We start from the raw sequence: 15372 nt of genomic DNA, 5'->3' as shown, positions 1-15372 counted from the left end.
AATATATTTATCAAGTCTATTAACAAATAACTTTTCTAACATTTTTGAGAATTGTGGAAGTAGTGATATTGGCCTGTAATTGGTAAACTGACATCTCTCTCCGTTTTATGGATTGGAATAACTTTTGCTATTTTCATTTGTGACGGAAATACATCAGTTTGAAAGGACAGATTACAAATGTATGCGAAAGGTTGCACCATATATTCTATAATACTTTTAACTAATATCATGTCAATACCAAAACAGTCAGTGGACTTTTTATTTTTAAATGTCTTCACAATGTTAATTATTTCTCTATGAGTTACAGCATCAATAAACATGGAGGACACAATCTGAGTAATACGTTTATTTAGGTCGTTATTATTTCTTGACTCTGGAATTTCTTTTGCTAAATTAAAGCCAACATTTACAAAGAAATCATTAAATTCATTTGCAATGTCTTTAGTTTTATCAAGCACAATATCTTTATCTTTTTTAAAATAATCTGGATAATTCTTATTTTTTGAGCCCTTCTTGATTATACTATTTAATATCCTCCATGTTTCTTGTGTGTTACTTCTACTTTGCTCCAATAATTTGTGGTAATATTCACTAATCTATTTTTATATAACTTGTATGTTATTTCAGCATCTTTTGTCCTCTGTTTTATGAATCTCTTATATAGATTATTTTTCTTTTTACATGCATCTTCTATCCCCTTTGTGATCCATGGCTTATTTGATCTGTGATGCTTTCTAGTGATTTTCATTAAAGGACAATGTTTTTCATATAGTGAAATTACAGTTGATAGGAATGCATCATATGCACTATTTGAATCTTCATTTGCAAAAACCTCATTCCAATTGTGTTCCTTTAAGTCCACCTGGAGGGCAGCAATGGCTCTTGTTGTTCTATGTCGTATCATATCAAATGTTTGATTCTTTTGTTTAGTTTTAATCCCAAAATAATTTTGAAAAATTGCAAAAACAGGACGATGATCGCTTATATCAGTTATAAGAAGTCCACCTACTATTTCATGGTCAATTTTATTTGTGAATATATTATCTATTAATGTAGCTGTATCAGTTGTTATTATCAGTTGTTATTCTACTTGGTTTTATAATTACAGGGAAAAGGGAGTTACTATACATTGTATTTATGAAATCTGTTGTTTTCTGATGTCCATTTGGGTTTAGCAAATCTATATTAAAATCACCACAAATTATTTGCACTTTTTTATTATTTAGGTTGCTAAACATAGCAGCAAGTTTTTCATTGAATGTCTCAAGGCATGAACCTGGTGTCCTATAGATGCAACTTAAAATTATATTACTAGCTTTTTCAACATGGATTTCAATAGTAACACATTCCAATACGTCATCTATGGTGCTTGACATACATTCAATCAGACTACATTTCAAAACTTTATCTATATATAAAGCAACACCACCTCCTTTTTTATTCACCCTGTTCATTGTAAATAATTGGTATCCTTCCAGTCCCATTTCACTAACTTTCTCATTATCGAGCCATGTTTCTGATATTGCAATTATATTAAACTTTTTTAACTTACTTAAACATTCTATAATTTTAGAAAAAAATTTATACAGGCTCCTACTATTGAAATGTATGACCGACAATGCATTTGCCATTTTAATATTCATATTGAATTGGTCATCTGTATAGTACTCACAAGTATTATTGTTGTTATTGTAGAAGTGGTTATCTGGGTCAATGTTACTTTCAGGGTCATGCATGTTGTGCTCTGCATAGTTAAACGTTTTGAAGTTCGTTTTCTCAGTGTGTGCCAAAATAACCACCTTGACAGTCCTTTTCTTAATCAAATTCTTCCTCTTCAATATCTCTGAATGGAAACCTATAATCTGTGTCCAAACTTGTCATTTATGTGTTTTTTGTTTTTGTTGTTGTCTTTTCCATTGTTTTTGAGCCATAAGGCCAGAAACACTTTCCATACCCATTGTTTATTATCCAATCGTCACTTTTCCAATAGATTCCATAGCAGATTCCTGATTATTTATATTGCTCTAAGTCTTTCTCTTATCATCACAACTTTCGCTTCTTCGGGAGTGCCATTTAGTCTCATTACTTTGCAGTTCCTCGTCCATGTCTCTTGTATCTTATTTTGTTTCAGGCTGCGTGCCTGTCTTGCAATTTCAGCAGTCTTTTTCGTTAAATGTTCATTTAAATACACACCAGTCCCTTTTAGCTTCTTTCCCTGTTTCAGTAACTCAATCTTTGTTTTGCGACTCACAAACCGAAGAATAATTGATGGCTTTAACTGTCTTTTCTGGGGAGCGTGTGGCATGCGGCGATATGATGGCTCTGAATACTTACATTCTTCGTTTGAAGGAATTTTATCACTTGCTGTTCAAGCGTTTGCAGCTCCTCTACTGGGGCATCTTCACCGTCTTTACCTCCGCCAGCTGTTACTCTGGCGTAGGTTCGGTGTTGCGTCTCCAGTCCACCTATGACTAAATCATCCATTCTTGTGTATTGTTCAAGGGTCTCGATTCGCCGTTCCAAGTCGTCTATTTTCTTGTCCTTGTCCTTTATGAGGTTTTTTAGTTGTTTTATTTCATCCATTGGTGATGTAGCATACCTTGTTGTTTAGCCACTTTGCTCAGTTCATCAGGCATGAAATTAAGCGATTTCCTAATCTCCTCCAACTCCTCTTCAACTCCTGGGTTTGCTAATAGATAGATAGTACCCACTTAGCAGACAGGTCTGGCCCAGATCTGGTGTCAAGCCGGCACTGCTGGCTGACTTCTGGCATGGTAAGTGGTATGTGATCCAGATAGGGCCAGGCCTGGCATAGATGGCACTGTTTGTGTGATGGCATGCCACATCTGGCCTGATTTCGGTTTGGTTTACATGGCCCACGCTCATAGAAAACAGGTCTGGCCTGTGCATCAAGCTGGCACTTCTGACTGGCTGGTGTCATGGCAGGGTGTATGTCAACCAGATGTGGGCCAGGTCTGACAATGATGGCACTATTTATGATCCTATTTTCCTATTTTAGTTAGAAGACCTAACTGCCACGTTGCAATACTATACTGCTATGGTAGCCAACGTTGCAAATGCAGGTTTGACAGGTTTGTGAGGGTTTACTTTATCAAAAACCTAGTGTGATTGGGTGAATGTGGCATGTTGTATAGAGTACCGTGAGTAATCCGGGAAAGCAGAAAAGCCCTATGTACGAATCAGTCCATTCCCTGTCTGAATATAGTTTCGCCATGTTTCTTTTGCACTATTATGTTGTTATTACATGGCTCTGTTAAGGTACACATTAGGCTGACATCTGGAGCCAGAGGTGAAACTGTTCTGGGCCAGCACAGGGCCAGCATAGTGTCTGCAACTGGCCCGTGGCTGCACACAACTTACACATGGCCAAAATACCAAAAAGAATGACGACACTTTGGTGGCCCAGATCAGGTTTGCCAGAGGTAAACCACACATGGGCCACCAAAGGGCCGTCATTCTTTGCGGTATGTTGGCTGTGTGTAAGCACATTGTGGGGGCCAGATTCAGGCCATACCAATTTTGCTATGTGGGTAATAGGTGCTGTAAGCTGTGAGGTGGGGGCTCCATGGAGCTGACTTGCTTGTTCAGCATATCCATTGGCCCTTTTCACACTCACTTAAATCCTTACACTTGCCCATTTTTCCTGGTTTTAACAAATCAGTGCTAAACTGCAAAACTCAGAAATAAAAAAAAAAAGCAAATCACTGCTGAGGACAAAATGTTCACTTGCTCCCTAATGTATCCCACTTACTAACAGGAGTCATAATGTAGAGATAAACAAATTATAACTATAATTATATAAAATAATGTAAATAATAGTTATTGATATATTTCACTTTCAACAGAGACAGTGGAACAGCCACACCATTCTGCATGGTTAGAACAGGATTTGCCTCAAAGGAACCAGTAAACATGCTAACATACAGTAGTTTTGACTAGCACTGGATGAAACCATGCAAAAATGACTCATGTGTTAAGCATGATAAGTTTTTCAAACATGTGACTAGCCAGGAAGCAGTTGGCACTCCCTTGTAATATAATACATGTAAGTACTGCTCACCCGGTCTTCACCAGCCCTGACATAGAAGCAGGAAAAAAAGGCATCACAGGGCCTCTTGTTAAAAGCCTGTGTGGGCAAACTAGCAGGGATCGTCACTGGGCTGTTCAACCTCTCCCTGACTCATGCCACTGTTCTTACCTGTCTGAAGGCCCACACCATCTTTCCCATCCCCCAAAAGACTGGAATAGACAGCCTCAATGACTAAAGACCTATAGACCTCACACCTGTGGTCATGAAGTGTTGCGAGTGATTAGGTTAGGTTGATTAGGAACATCAGAGACTGCCTAACTCCCTCTCTCAACCCCCACCAGTTTGCTTACAGAGCGTATCTGGCCACGGGGGATACCATCACCATCACCCTTCACAGAGCAGTGGGAAATCTGGAGAACAGGTAGAGCTAGGTGAGGATCTTTGTGGACTACAGCTAAGCATTCAACACCAAAATACCGGACATTCTCACTACCAAACTGTACCACCTTCAGATCTCCCCTGCCATCTGCTCCTGGATCAAAGACCTCCTCACCAATTTGGACTGTCAATAAATACTATGTTACTGCATGTGAGAAGCTGTCACGGTTCGGGGCAGCGGCCGTGTGAAGAGTGGAAGGAGGACTCAAATGCAGCACTTATTCAGACGTGAAGGGTGATTTATTAACAATACCAGACATAAAGTGGAGATGGCAAACAGAACTAAGGACGAACTAAACTGGGATAAACTACACAAAGGAGTGGCAAACCTGAACATGAAGGGTGAACAGCAGGGAGAGCACGCAGGGGATTTCACAAGGTATGAATACAGACGACGCGACGAGGAGCAGAGGAAAACACACACTATAAGTACACAAAGAGACACTGGGAAATCACACACAGGTGGGAGACACAGCTGGACCTGATTAACCTGACGAGACAGGGGAACACTAACACCAGGGACCAATAGAGGGAGCACAAACCCAAAACCCAGTATCTAAAATCCCAAAACACAAACCATCCCAAAACAGCCCAAGAATAATAAAGAGAATAATAACAATAAGGAACACAAACACAAAGTCACTGAGTCATGGCCGCAGGACCATGACAGAAGCAGTAAGTTGGAACAGTGTCCTGACCCTGGTTCATATGTACAATCTGTACTAATATTTATCAACATGATGATATAGTTTTGTTGTGATTGACAAACACTCACTCTTCTAGAGAAACCTTACAGTAAATGAAAGCATGGCAGTGCCTGCCTGCCTGACAGATGAATTGTTTCAGGAGAAAGACAAGACAAAGCTCAGAAAGGTAAAATTACTTTTAATAGAGAAGCAAGATAATCAAAAATAAGATAATCAAAGCAAACAAAAATACAAAAAAAACGATTTACTATTCCGATTGTAAAAAATATTATAAACTTAAGTGAAACCAGCAACACTAGGAAGTAAAACAGGGTATAGCACAGTATGACAAGACAAATAACTGAGGGGAGAATGAGGCGTTAAATACACAAACAGTAACAGGAGAGAAAACTAAACAGCTGAGACAATGACGCACAATATCAGGCTCAGGGAATATGACACCCAAGACTCAAGTTCAGGCTTTAGCTGCTTGGCACCTAAATGCTCCTTTTGTGCCTCTCTGGTTGCGCTTGTTGCTGGAACTGAACAGAATTAGCTAGCCAGTTTAGGTTAGTTGGAATGGCCCAGGATAGTTGAAAGCAGGAGCAGAAAACACAGGAACAGAAAACTCACCGGGATAGCCAGCTCTGATTGTTCTGGTGAGAAACCAGTCAGAGCAATAGTGTCGTAGTGGGCTGTCACAGGAGACACAATGAGTTCAGGCAAAGCAGTGGAGGGTCTGGAGGGTTCTGGTCCTGGGTGCAGGGACACGGTGGAGTCTAGCGCCCTTTCTCCTTGGGATTGGGGCAGGCTGGGACCTAGCTACCTTTACCCTTCTTCTTGTGTTAGTTTTCTGTTATCATCGCTCATGTTAACGGGTTGGTTTTGACCTGTTTATTAAATCAGCTATAAAATACACTAAAAACAACAAGCTATCATCCAATTTGTTTCTCATCTCTTGGTTACCTTCTTAGGTTTCCTTATCCATGAAAATGTTGGTTTCAATACTTTTGGTGTGGTGGGGCCTTTTTTTCTCAGAATACCCCTCATTTTCAATTACAAAAAAAATGGTAAAATGAACCTCAAGAGAATCATATTAGTACATAAAAGGTTGTCACCTGTTACCTGATTAATACTGAGGGGTATAGAAAAGATCTCTTAAATAAAGGTTTATTTTAATATTAACAACTAAAGTGACATCTATGGTTTTATGGGTCAATTTTGGACCCATAGATATTTACATGAAGAAAGGGCAAAAAAGTCTTTTTTTTCCAGCAATAGAACTTTAATATAAACTGAAAAAAAGAAAAGAAAAGCAGAACAGGTGACAAGTGATACTTTTTGTGTGTTCTTTGCAGAGATATTTTTTGTAGTTGAAACACAATAAATTTGTCTTTCTGTCCTTACTGCTTGGGCAGACCTGACACCTCTTTCTTTTTGAATCAGGTGGCCTGACTGGGGTTGGGGCTGTTTCGGTCGGTGTTGAGGCAGGGCTGGCTGAGGAGGATGCTGATGCAGATTCTCTCTGTGTTGCTGATGGTGTGGATGGAGTGCTGGGTGAGCTCTGCAGCTGTCTGACAAAGAATGCAGTGTCTGGGTCATCCAGTAATCCACAAGATACATGTTGGGAAAAATTAACTACTTAATCTGACAGACTTCTTTCTATTTGGTGAAATCAGGGTACCATTGTCCTCAGAGCCTGATTACTCACAGCAAAAACTCCTTAAAAGGCAGGGGAAGTTAAACTAGCCACAAGACACATGAAACAACTTGCCAATAAAACAAAACAGGAAATGAATTACAACCAAACCTGATGTACTAAACATGCTGGTAATTTCAGCAAATACAAACTGCTTAGATTTGATCAAATGTTGGATGGCTGCAAATGCCCTCCAACTCAATGAGGGGAAAACTGAAGTCCTTATATGTGCTCCTGACAGATCTTTATCCCATAGTGAAAGCCCTTGGTCCTCTCTCAGTATATGTTAAATCCTCTGTCAGGAATTTAAGTGTCACTTTTGACTCGACTCTCACACTGGACCATCCATCTTCATCCGCTTTGTCCGGGGCCGGGTCGCGGGGGCAGCAGCCTAAGCAAAGAGGCCCAGACCTCCCTCTCCCCAGCCACCTCCTCCAGCTTGTCCGGGGGAATACCAAGGCGTTCCCAGGCCAGCCGAGAGATATAATCTCTCCAGCGTGTCCTGGGTCTGCCCTGGGGCCTCCTCCCGGTGGGACAGGCCTGGAATACCTCACCCAGGAGGCGCACAGGGGGCATCCTTGTCAGATGCCCGAACCACCTCAGCTGGCTCCTTTCGATGTGGAGCAGCAGCTGCTCTACTCTGAGCCCCTCCCGGATGGCCGAACTTCTCACCCTATCTCTAAGGGAGAGGCCAGCCACCCTTCGGAGGAAGCTCATTTCTGCCGCTTGTATCCGCGATCTCGTTCTTTCGGTCACTACCCACAGCTCGTGGCCATAGGTGAGGGTAGGGACTGGACACTGGACGGTCATGCTAAATCTCTGGTTCAGTCTTGTTTTTATCACTTAAGAAATGTAGCTAAGTTAAGCCCTATTTTATCTCGCTCTGAACTGGAAACTGGATTGCTATACATGCATTTATTTCCTCACACTTGGACTATTGTAACTCACTGTTTATGTGTCTAAGCAAAGGTGATCTGCATCGTCTGCAGGTTGTGAAAAACGCTGCAGCTAGGCTTTTGACAAAGTCCATTTTAAGATCCTGGTCTTGACTTTTAAAGCTTTGCACAGATTGCACCAGCCTACATCTCTGATCTGCTACAGCCTTAAGTCCCTAGCAGGTCCCTGAGGTCATCTGATCAGGGCTTACTTGCTATAAAAAACTAAGATGAGAACTAAGGGTGATAGTAGTGATGTGACATTCTGTATCGAGGCTTCGAAGCTTGTGTCGAGTAACGCAATGCGCGTATCGAGGCTTGCTTCATTTATGGGAGGAGCTGAAAATGATGACATCCGAAGCCTCGCTGCCCGGCTGTACCACGTGACTGGTTCACGAAGTGGTTCAAACTTTGCCACGAGCTATGACAGATATAAACCCCTCAGACTTATTCAAAATGTGGGTGTTTGATGGAGAGCTGCGGTTAGTGAGAGTTTGTAGACAGTTTGGAGGTTTATGAGAGTGAGGAGAGAAAGTCAGGAGAGAATGGAGCCAGCTAAGAAGAGGAGGCTGTCCTCCCCTGTGTGGGAACATTTTGGTTTTATTCCTCCCAACAAGGTATGTAAATTTCAACAGAAAATGTATTTTCATAATACTGATGGTGCAATACAATTTATGTTAAGCTGTCTTTACTTTTGTACAAGGTGAAGTGTTTGCTATGTGCCAGGGAGCTGGGATATAACAACAACACCTCATCCATGCTTAGGCACTACAGAGCTTTGCATGAGAATAGGGGAAACACCGATTGTGGAGCAAGATCAGGTGAGCCATCAAATGCCATGATAATATAGCATGCATTAATGTTACTAAATGATATAACAATATTATACAGCTGTTATAAGTTACGTGTGTGATATTTATATTTGTGCTTTGTCTTTATTGTCTTTCCTCAGGAGAACAATCTCAAATAGATGAAGACCTGGTTAGCATGGTGATCGAGGACTCCCAGCCATTTAGCATTGTGGAGGACAACGGATTTAAAAGATTTGTTAAATCGTTAAATCCTAGCTATGTTCTCCCCACTAAAAAGGCCATAAAAGCAGTGGAAATTTAGTTTTTACAGAATAAAATGTGGGCAGGACTGAGGCTCAAAGCCTCAGTGTGTAGCTGTCTATACCTCAACGTTACAAAAGCACATCCACTGTCCACACCCCAACCACACCTCACCTCACAGTAAATGATCATTTCCATTTTAAGCATTTCCAAATGATCATTTTCCATACTGCCAGTATAAATACACAGTATACAGCCATATATACTACAATATACATGTTTTACACACTCCTTTTGTTGTTGACATTTACAGGCTGTGTGCAAAAGGCCACACTCTTCAAATTCATGCCAACTAATATTTTTACGTCCAGTAGGTGTCCTACTAGAGCAAATGAAGCTTCAAGAAGCTTTGCGCTGGGGTGAACCAATTGGATGAAAAGCTTCAGTGCTTCATGAAGCTTCATCTGCCCATCACTAGGTGATAAAGCTTTTGCCATTGTGGCCCCTAGACTGTGGAACTCTCTCCCTCAAACTCTGGACTCTTTTGCTTTTGCTTAATTCTAGGCTTTTTTATATTGTCTGTTTTTGTCAGGGCTCTGCGTGCGGGCAGGTGGAAATGTGGATCCAAATGCAGGACTCCGAGATGAAATGTAACTGAAAACCACAGCTTTTATTGCTGGCATGAAACCAAAACAGAAACCAACCCATTAAACCAAGCAGGAACACACAGGCAGGATCTGAGGGTACGACGCAACACTGGGTTGAGGAAAACACGGGGCCAATATACACAGGGTGGTAATCAGGGAATGGGTAACAGGAGGGAGACACAGCTGGGAGAAATTGGGGCTAACGAGACAGGAGGAGCAAAGCTGGACACACTGATACTGGGTCAAATACTAGGTCAAAACTGACCCAGAACCATGACAGTTTTATCTTTTTATAACTTGTTATCTTATGTGCAGCACTTTGTGATTCTGTCGAGAAAGGTGCTATATAAATAAAATTTTAATTAATAATTTTTCCAGCTATATTCTCCCTAAAAATAAATGCATACCATTAGACCATTACAGTCCAACAGAAGAATTTTGCCCAGGAACCCCATATCCAGTTAATTGGGCTATGGTTAACAGTAATGATAATTACTCACTACTGATAATTATACTGCTAATTGGGGATAACATCGATAAACATAACATCAATTAACATAATCTTGATCATGTGACATTTATAAGGAAAAGATTCATAATCGGGGAAAATCATAATCGGGGTGTGTCCACATTAATAAGTGACAGAGAGCGGAACTAATATGCCAAGATCTTTATCGGACAGAAAGATGAATATATGTGGATTGTGGACGTGTTTTTATAGTTAACAGTATTTGTTCGTTTGTCGTGAGGTGCAACCCTCTTGTTGTTCAATAAAAAAAATTATTGAAATATAGCTCGTCCGGTGGTTACTCACACTTTATGGGGACGAAAGCAGCCACAGAGAAAAGGGATTTTCTTCATTTGTGTAATCTGTAATCTGTGATGCAATAAACAAGATACAGCTTTGTCCTGGTGTGACTAACTATCTAACTATCCTTTATAAAATGGGTGAAGCGGTTTCCAAACCTGAACATGGGTACATAAGGAAATCCTCACAAACCACACCTCTCCACATTTTTGTCAGAGATGAAGGTATCATGTTCTCGGTTAGCAAATGAGTATAGATATGACGCTTGTTACCTGAGTCTTTCTGTAATGTATTCCATGAAGACATCACAGCACAGAATTTACATCAAATGCAAAAATAGAATGCCAGTGCATGAATTCAACATGTACACAGTTTAAAAGGATTTGGATAATGGATGTAGTTTCAGGTGAAATAAGATGAATTTCTGTATCAAACCATTACTCTGATCCTTCTCCATGTTCAAGACGGACCATGCCTTTTTTAGCTTTGTTTTTGTTAAACACCTACTTCATATTTTTCAAAGTCATGCTGTTTCCAACAGGTCATATATGCCAGTGAAATCAAAGATCAAAACTAACAAGGATTTGGTGAGTAGCGTCAATGGCAAAGCTTCCTGGTGGCAATGGTAATATTTAAAAATAAAAGCTGTTTAAAGGTTCATTCTAATTTCTAACAGGTCATGGTGGTAAATCCAGCTTTTATGAAATATGTACATGAGGTTTGGCTTGGAAATAAGGGACGTTATCCATCCACTGGCTTTATGGCTTTGATTCTTGCACTTCACATTTGTGATGAGGTAAGTACAAAGTTTTCAGTCTCCGAAGTGCCAGAAGTACGAAGTAAAATATGATTTTTATAGTGCTGTCATCGTTAATCTCACACCCCGTGCGTGGGGCTGAATCGCGCTAACATGTCGACACCATGCAGCCCCACGCACTGGGCGATCCGCGCTAAGTCGCTAACGGAGATTTGCCGTGTTAATGTGGTTATGGCATTAACGTCATTTTAACGAGATTAACACTGACAGCACTAGTTTTTTATTGTCATACAAGCTGGTCGATTTGAGTCTTTGTTAATTTGTTCATCATTTTTTTTGTATTGCCCTTTTAAATAGATATGCATTTCAAAAGTTATTCAAAAGTTCAAAACGTCTTTGGTGAAGATCAGAACGGGTTTAAACACCAGTATCACTTGATTAAAGAATTCTGGTTAAATCTGTGAATCGTTAAATTTCAATTCACATGCCCTATGAAAGTGAAAGCTTCTGCAAGTCTTTCTGATGCTTCCTGTTCTTGATGTGACTAGACTACAATGTAGAGGACAGTCCTTCATGGAAAGCTTTTTAGCTAAACCTCTCAATAAGAGGTTTTGTCATTGTACAATCATGGTGCTTCCATTTAGTGCTTGCTCAGGTCGCTGTCCAACTGTTCATTTCATTTTTCAGCAGCCATTGTCTGGAGTTTGGTTAAAAAAAGGGACATTTTGTTCATGCATTTGTTTCCCATTCATTCATATGTTCATTTTTTGTCTTCCTAGGTTGATGTGTTTGGTTATGGTGCTGACCGTGATGGAAACTGGAGTCACTACTGGGAAATACTCACACAATACTAACATAAGGTTAAGAACTGGAGTACATCCTGGAAATTATAAGTATAACATCATCCAGCAACTAGCTCAGCAACAAAAAATTTAGTTCTATGAAGGCCTAATGAAAAAAATGTGATTGAATGCCATACACTCAGTGGGGAAAGTACTGAAAGCCAAATGGATGTGTATCTATAACTATAGTAATTTCCTAACCCTCCTAACTGAAACTGATATTGAGATTTATTAGGAAGGATGACAATTAATCTCTAAAGGGATTTTCTTTCCTAATCCATTGCTTAATTTAAATATGTAAATAAATGCACCCAGGAGTTATACTATATGGTAGTTTCTAACATGAGGTTTTTAAGAAATGAAGTATTTTCTTAAGAGTTGGTGGAATTACAAGAAGACAAACGACAGCAGGCAAGCTGTCGGATGTCTAAACATGTACATAGTATATTGTGTTTAACTGAAATACTATGCTGTATTATTCTTAGTTAAAATAAGCTGTTTACGTGAAAAGAAACATTTTACAGTTATGGTGAAGTAACTTATTAAGAGAGGGGGCGTTTATGTTCATGTACCGAATATTGTCTGCATTTTCTTTCATTTTTTGTTTCCTATCCTGTTCAGTACTTCAGCAATCAGAATTGTTGTGTGAATACAATACAATTTTATTTATATAGCACGTTTAAAACCAGGGGGTACACCAAAGTGCTTCACAGTAAGGAATAACGGTAAATCATTAAATCATTAAAACAAGGTAAAATAGACAAAATAGAGAAAACAAACAAAAAGCATTAGTAAGTAGAGATGGGGAGAAATCATGATTATCCAGACAAATGAGTAGCGATACAGCAATTACCGAGCGGTGAGAATTAGCGAGTCGGAAAAGCCAGGTTGAATAGGTAAGTTTCAACCGTGCTTTAAAGGATTGAATGGAGTCAGAGGCACGAATGGTAACAGGAAGACTATTCCAGAGGTTTGGTGCTACAGAGGCAAAAGCACGATCACCCCTAGTCTTCAGACAGTAACGGGGCTGGGCCAGAAGTAACTGACCAGAAGATCGTAAAGAACGGCTTGGAGTATAGAGACTGAGGAGGTCGGTGAGAGAGTCAGGGGCAAGGTTGTTTAGGCATTTGAAAACAAGCAGCAGAACTTTAAAATCAACCCAAAATTTAATAGGCAGCCAATGTAAGTCAGACAGCACTGGAGTAATAGAAGCAAACTTTCTCGTTCCGGTTAGGGGATGAGCTGCAGCATTCTGAACGAGCTGTAATCGTTGGAGGTAACCAAGTTGGAGTCCAGAGTAGAGCGAGTTACAATAATCTGATCTGGAGGTCACAAAGGCATGTATCAGTTTTTCAAGATCTTTGTACGGTATTAAGTGTTTGACCTTTGAAATTTGGCACAATTGGAAGAAGCCACATTTAACCACTGAGGAAACCTGTTTATCCAGCTTAAATGAACTATCCAGGCAAACAACTAGATTACTTACAGTATCTGTAAGAAAGCAAGCAAAGGGACCAAATCGGGCAACTAGCTGGTCTCATGAAGTGTGACTATCAAACACCATAATCTCAGTTTTTTTCTCATTTAAAATGAGAGAATAGGCTGACAGCCACTCAGTCTGTAACCTCAGACAAACAATTCAATGAAGCTGACAGGTCATCAGACAATTGGAAATAGATTTGAATGTCGTCAGCATAACAGTGGTAGGAGATCTGATATATGTCAAAGATAAAACCCAGGGGTAGCATGTATAAGGCAAACAGTAGAGGGCCCAGCACAGACCCCTGTGGTACTCCACAACAAAGAGGGACAGCGGTGGACGAGTAGCAGTCCATCATGACAGAGAAAGTCCTACCCGAGAGGTAGGATTTAAACCAATTAATAACATGTTCCAGTCTCTCTAAAAGAATTTTATGGTCTACCATATCGAAAGCAGTGGACAGATCCAATAAAATTAAAATGGCAGGGCAACCTGAGTCGGTAATTAAAAGAAGATCATTGAAAAATCTCAGCAATCCTGTTTCAGTGCTGTGGTGAGGTTTAAAACCAGACTGAAATTTGTCACTAATTTGCATTTTTGCATTTAAGTAGGCCTGTAGTTGTAAGAGGACACGGCCCGTGAGTAATGATAAGTTAATCAATGATAAGAAATGAGGCCCAATTACATCGAACCCATCCTTTAACATCCGGGATGGGAGGAAATGATGAGCCGAGATCGAATTTCTCAATTGATCAATTATACTTTTTAAAAGTAAAAAGTGAAATTGGCTCAAACTGGTAGAAGTTGGACAGAGATTCACCAGGAGGAAGAGGCTTCACTACAGGAAGATGTGGGAGTGAGGTTTTTAGAAGTGAAATCTTCCGTGTAAAATAATTTAAAAATTGCTCACAGAGAGCTGGGGGGCCAAAGTCTAGTTTATCAGGGCAAGGTTTGATGGCAGAATTGAAATTTTAGACAGGGCCCGGGGGTTATTAGTCCCGATGATGTTGGACAAAAAAGCAGCTTTAGAAGTCTTAACACCATCCTGATATATAGTGCAGCTGCTACGTAAAATGTCGTAAAATGTCTGAAGGCGAGGAAAGAGCCCAGCTGATTAATTTTTTTCAAGTGGAGAAAAAATGCCAAAGCCATATTGTCTAATACAGTCACCAAATATTTAGATATTTAGAATTTTACAAGGTTGATCTCCTGAAATTTGTGTTATTGTTAATATCGGTGGAGAGTGGAGAGTTGTCATACCCTGAGAGCAGGCAAAACTCTAACACGCACAAACAGTCAGAGACAGGGAGGCAATAGAGCTAAGGTGGAGAGCAAGGAAAACTGTCAGCAGTATGCACACACACACACACACACACACACACACACACACACACACACACACACACACACACACACACACACACACAGACGATAAAGGTTGATGTGGATCACCCAGCTTTGACAATGTATGGTATGCTGCTTTTCAAGAGGTGGACCCTTGGACTGCCGACCAAATTATGGTCCACAGTACTTTCCAAATTAAATATATACCCAGCAATATAGGCAATAGAGGATTAATGATTTAATGACCTCCAGAAAATCATTACCACCAATCAGAGTGAAAAGAAACACTTGTTCAAAATTACTCAAATGAAATGAAAGGGACATGAAAGAAAACAAAGGGGCTTATTAAACATCTATCCATTTCTACATGCACATTTTGAATAAAGAGGCTCACATGGAAGTGCTGAAGTGTTTTGCAATTACAAAATTTAAATTAGAATCCCCAAAATTGGACTTTTAGACTCATGAATCACAAAAGGTTAAAGTTAGATGTCATTATATATGATGATACATAGAGGGCGCTCTTTTACTACTTAAAAGAGCAGAGGAAACTTGACACCCTAACCCTGTTAAACATAACAGGTAGGGTTATGTTAGACATAACACGTAGGGTTATGTTACCTGTAGAGTTAT

The 15372-nt window shown here is 39.9% G+C and overlaps 1 long non-coding RNA gene across 1 annotated transcript; it reads left to right on the top strand.

Moving 5' to 3' along the window:
• The first annotated feature begins 10843 nt into the window (after window positions 1–10843).
• On the top strand, window positions 10844–11970 carry LOC145423536 (uncharacterized). The gene is made up of 3 exons (XR_013904588.1): window positions 10844–10903; window positions 10993–11112; window positions 11853–11970. It is a non-coding gene; the product is annotated as an uncharacterized LOC145423536 (long non-coding RNA).
• Window positions 11971–15372: the final 3402 nt, after the last annotated feature.

The sequence above is a fragment of the Astatotilapia calliptera genome, chromosome 22 (assembly GCF_964374335.1).
Source record: "Astatotilapia calliptera chromosome 22, fAstCal68.1, whole genome shotgun sequence".
Taxonomy (NCBI): domain Eukaryota; kingdom Metazoa; phylum Chordata; class Actinopteri; order Cichliformes; family Cichlidae; genus Astatotilapia; species Astatotilapia calliptera.
The sequence above is the reverse complement of the archived record's forward strand: the minus strand, read 5'-3'. Positions and strand labels throughout refer to the sequence as shown.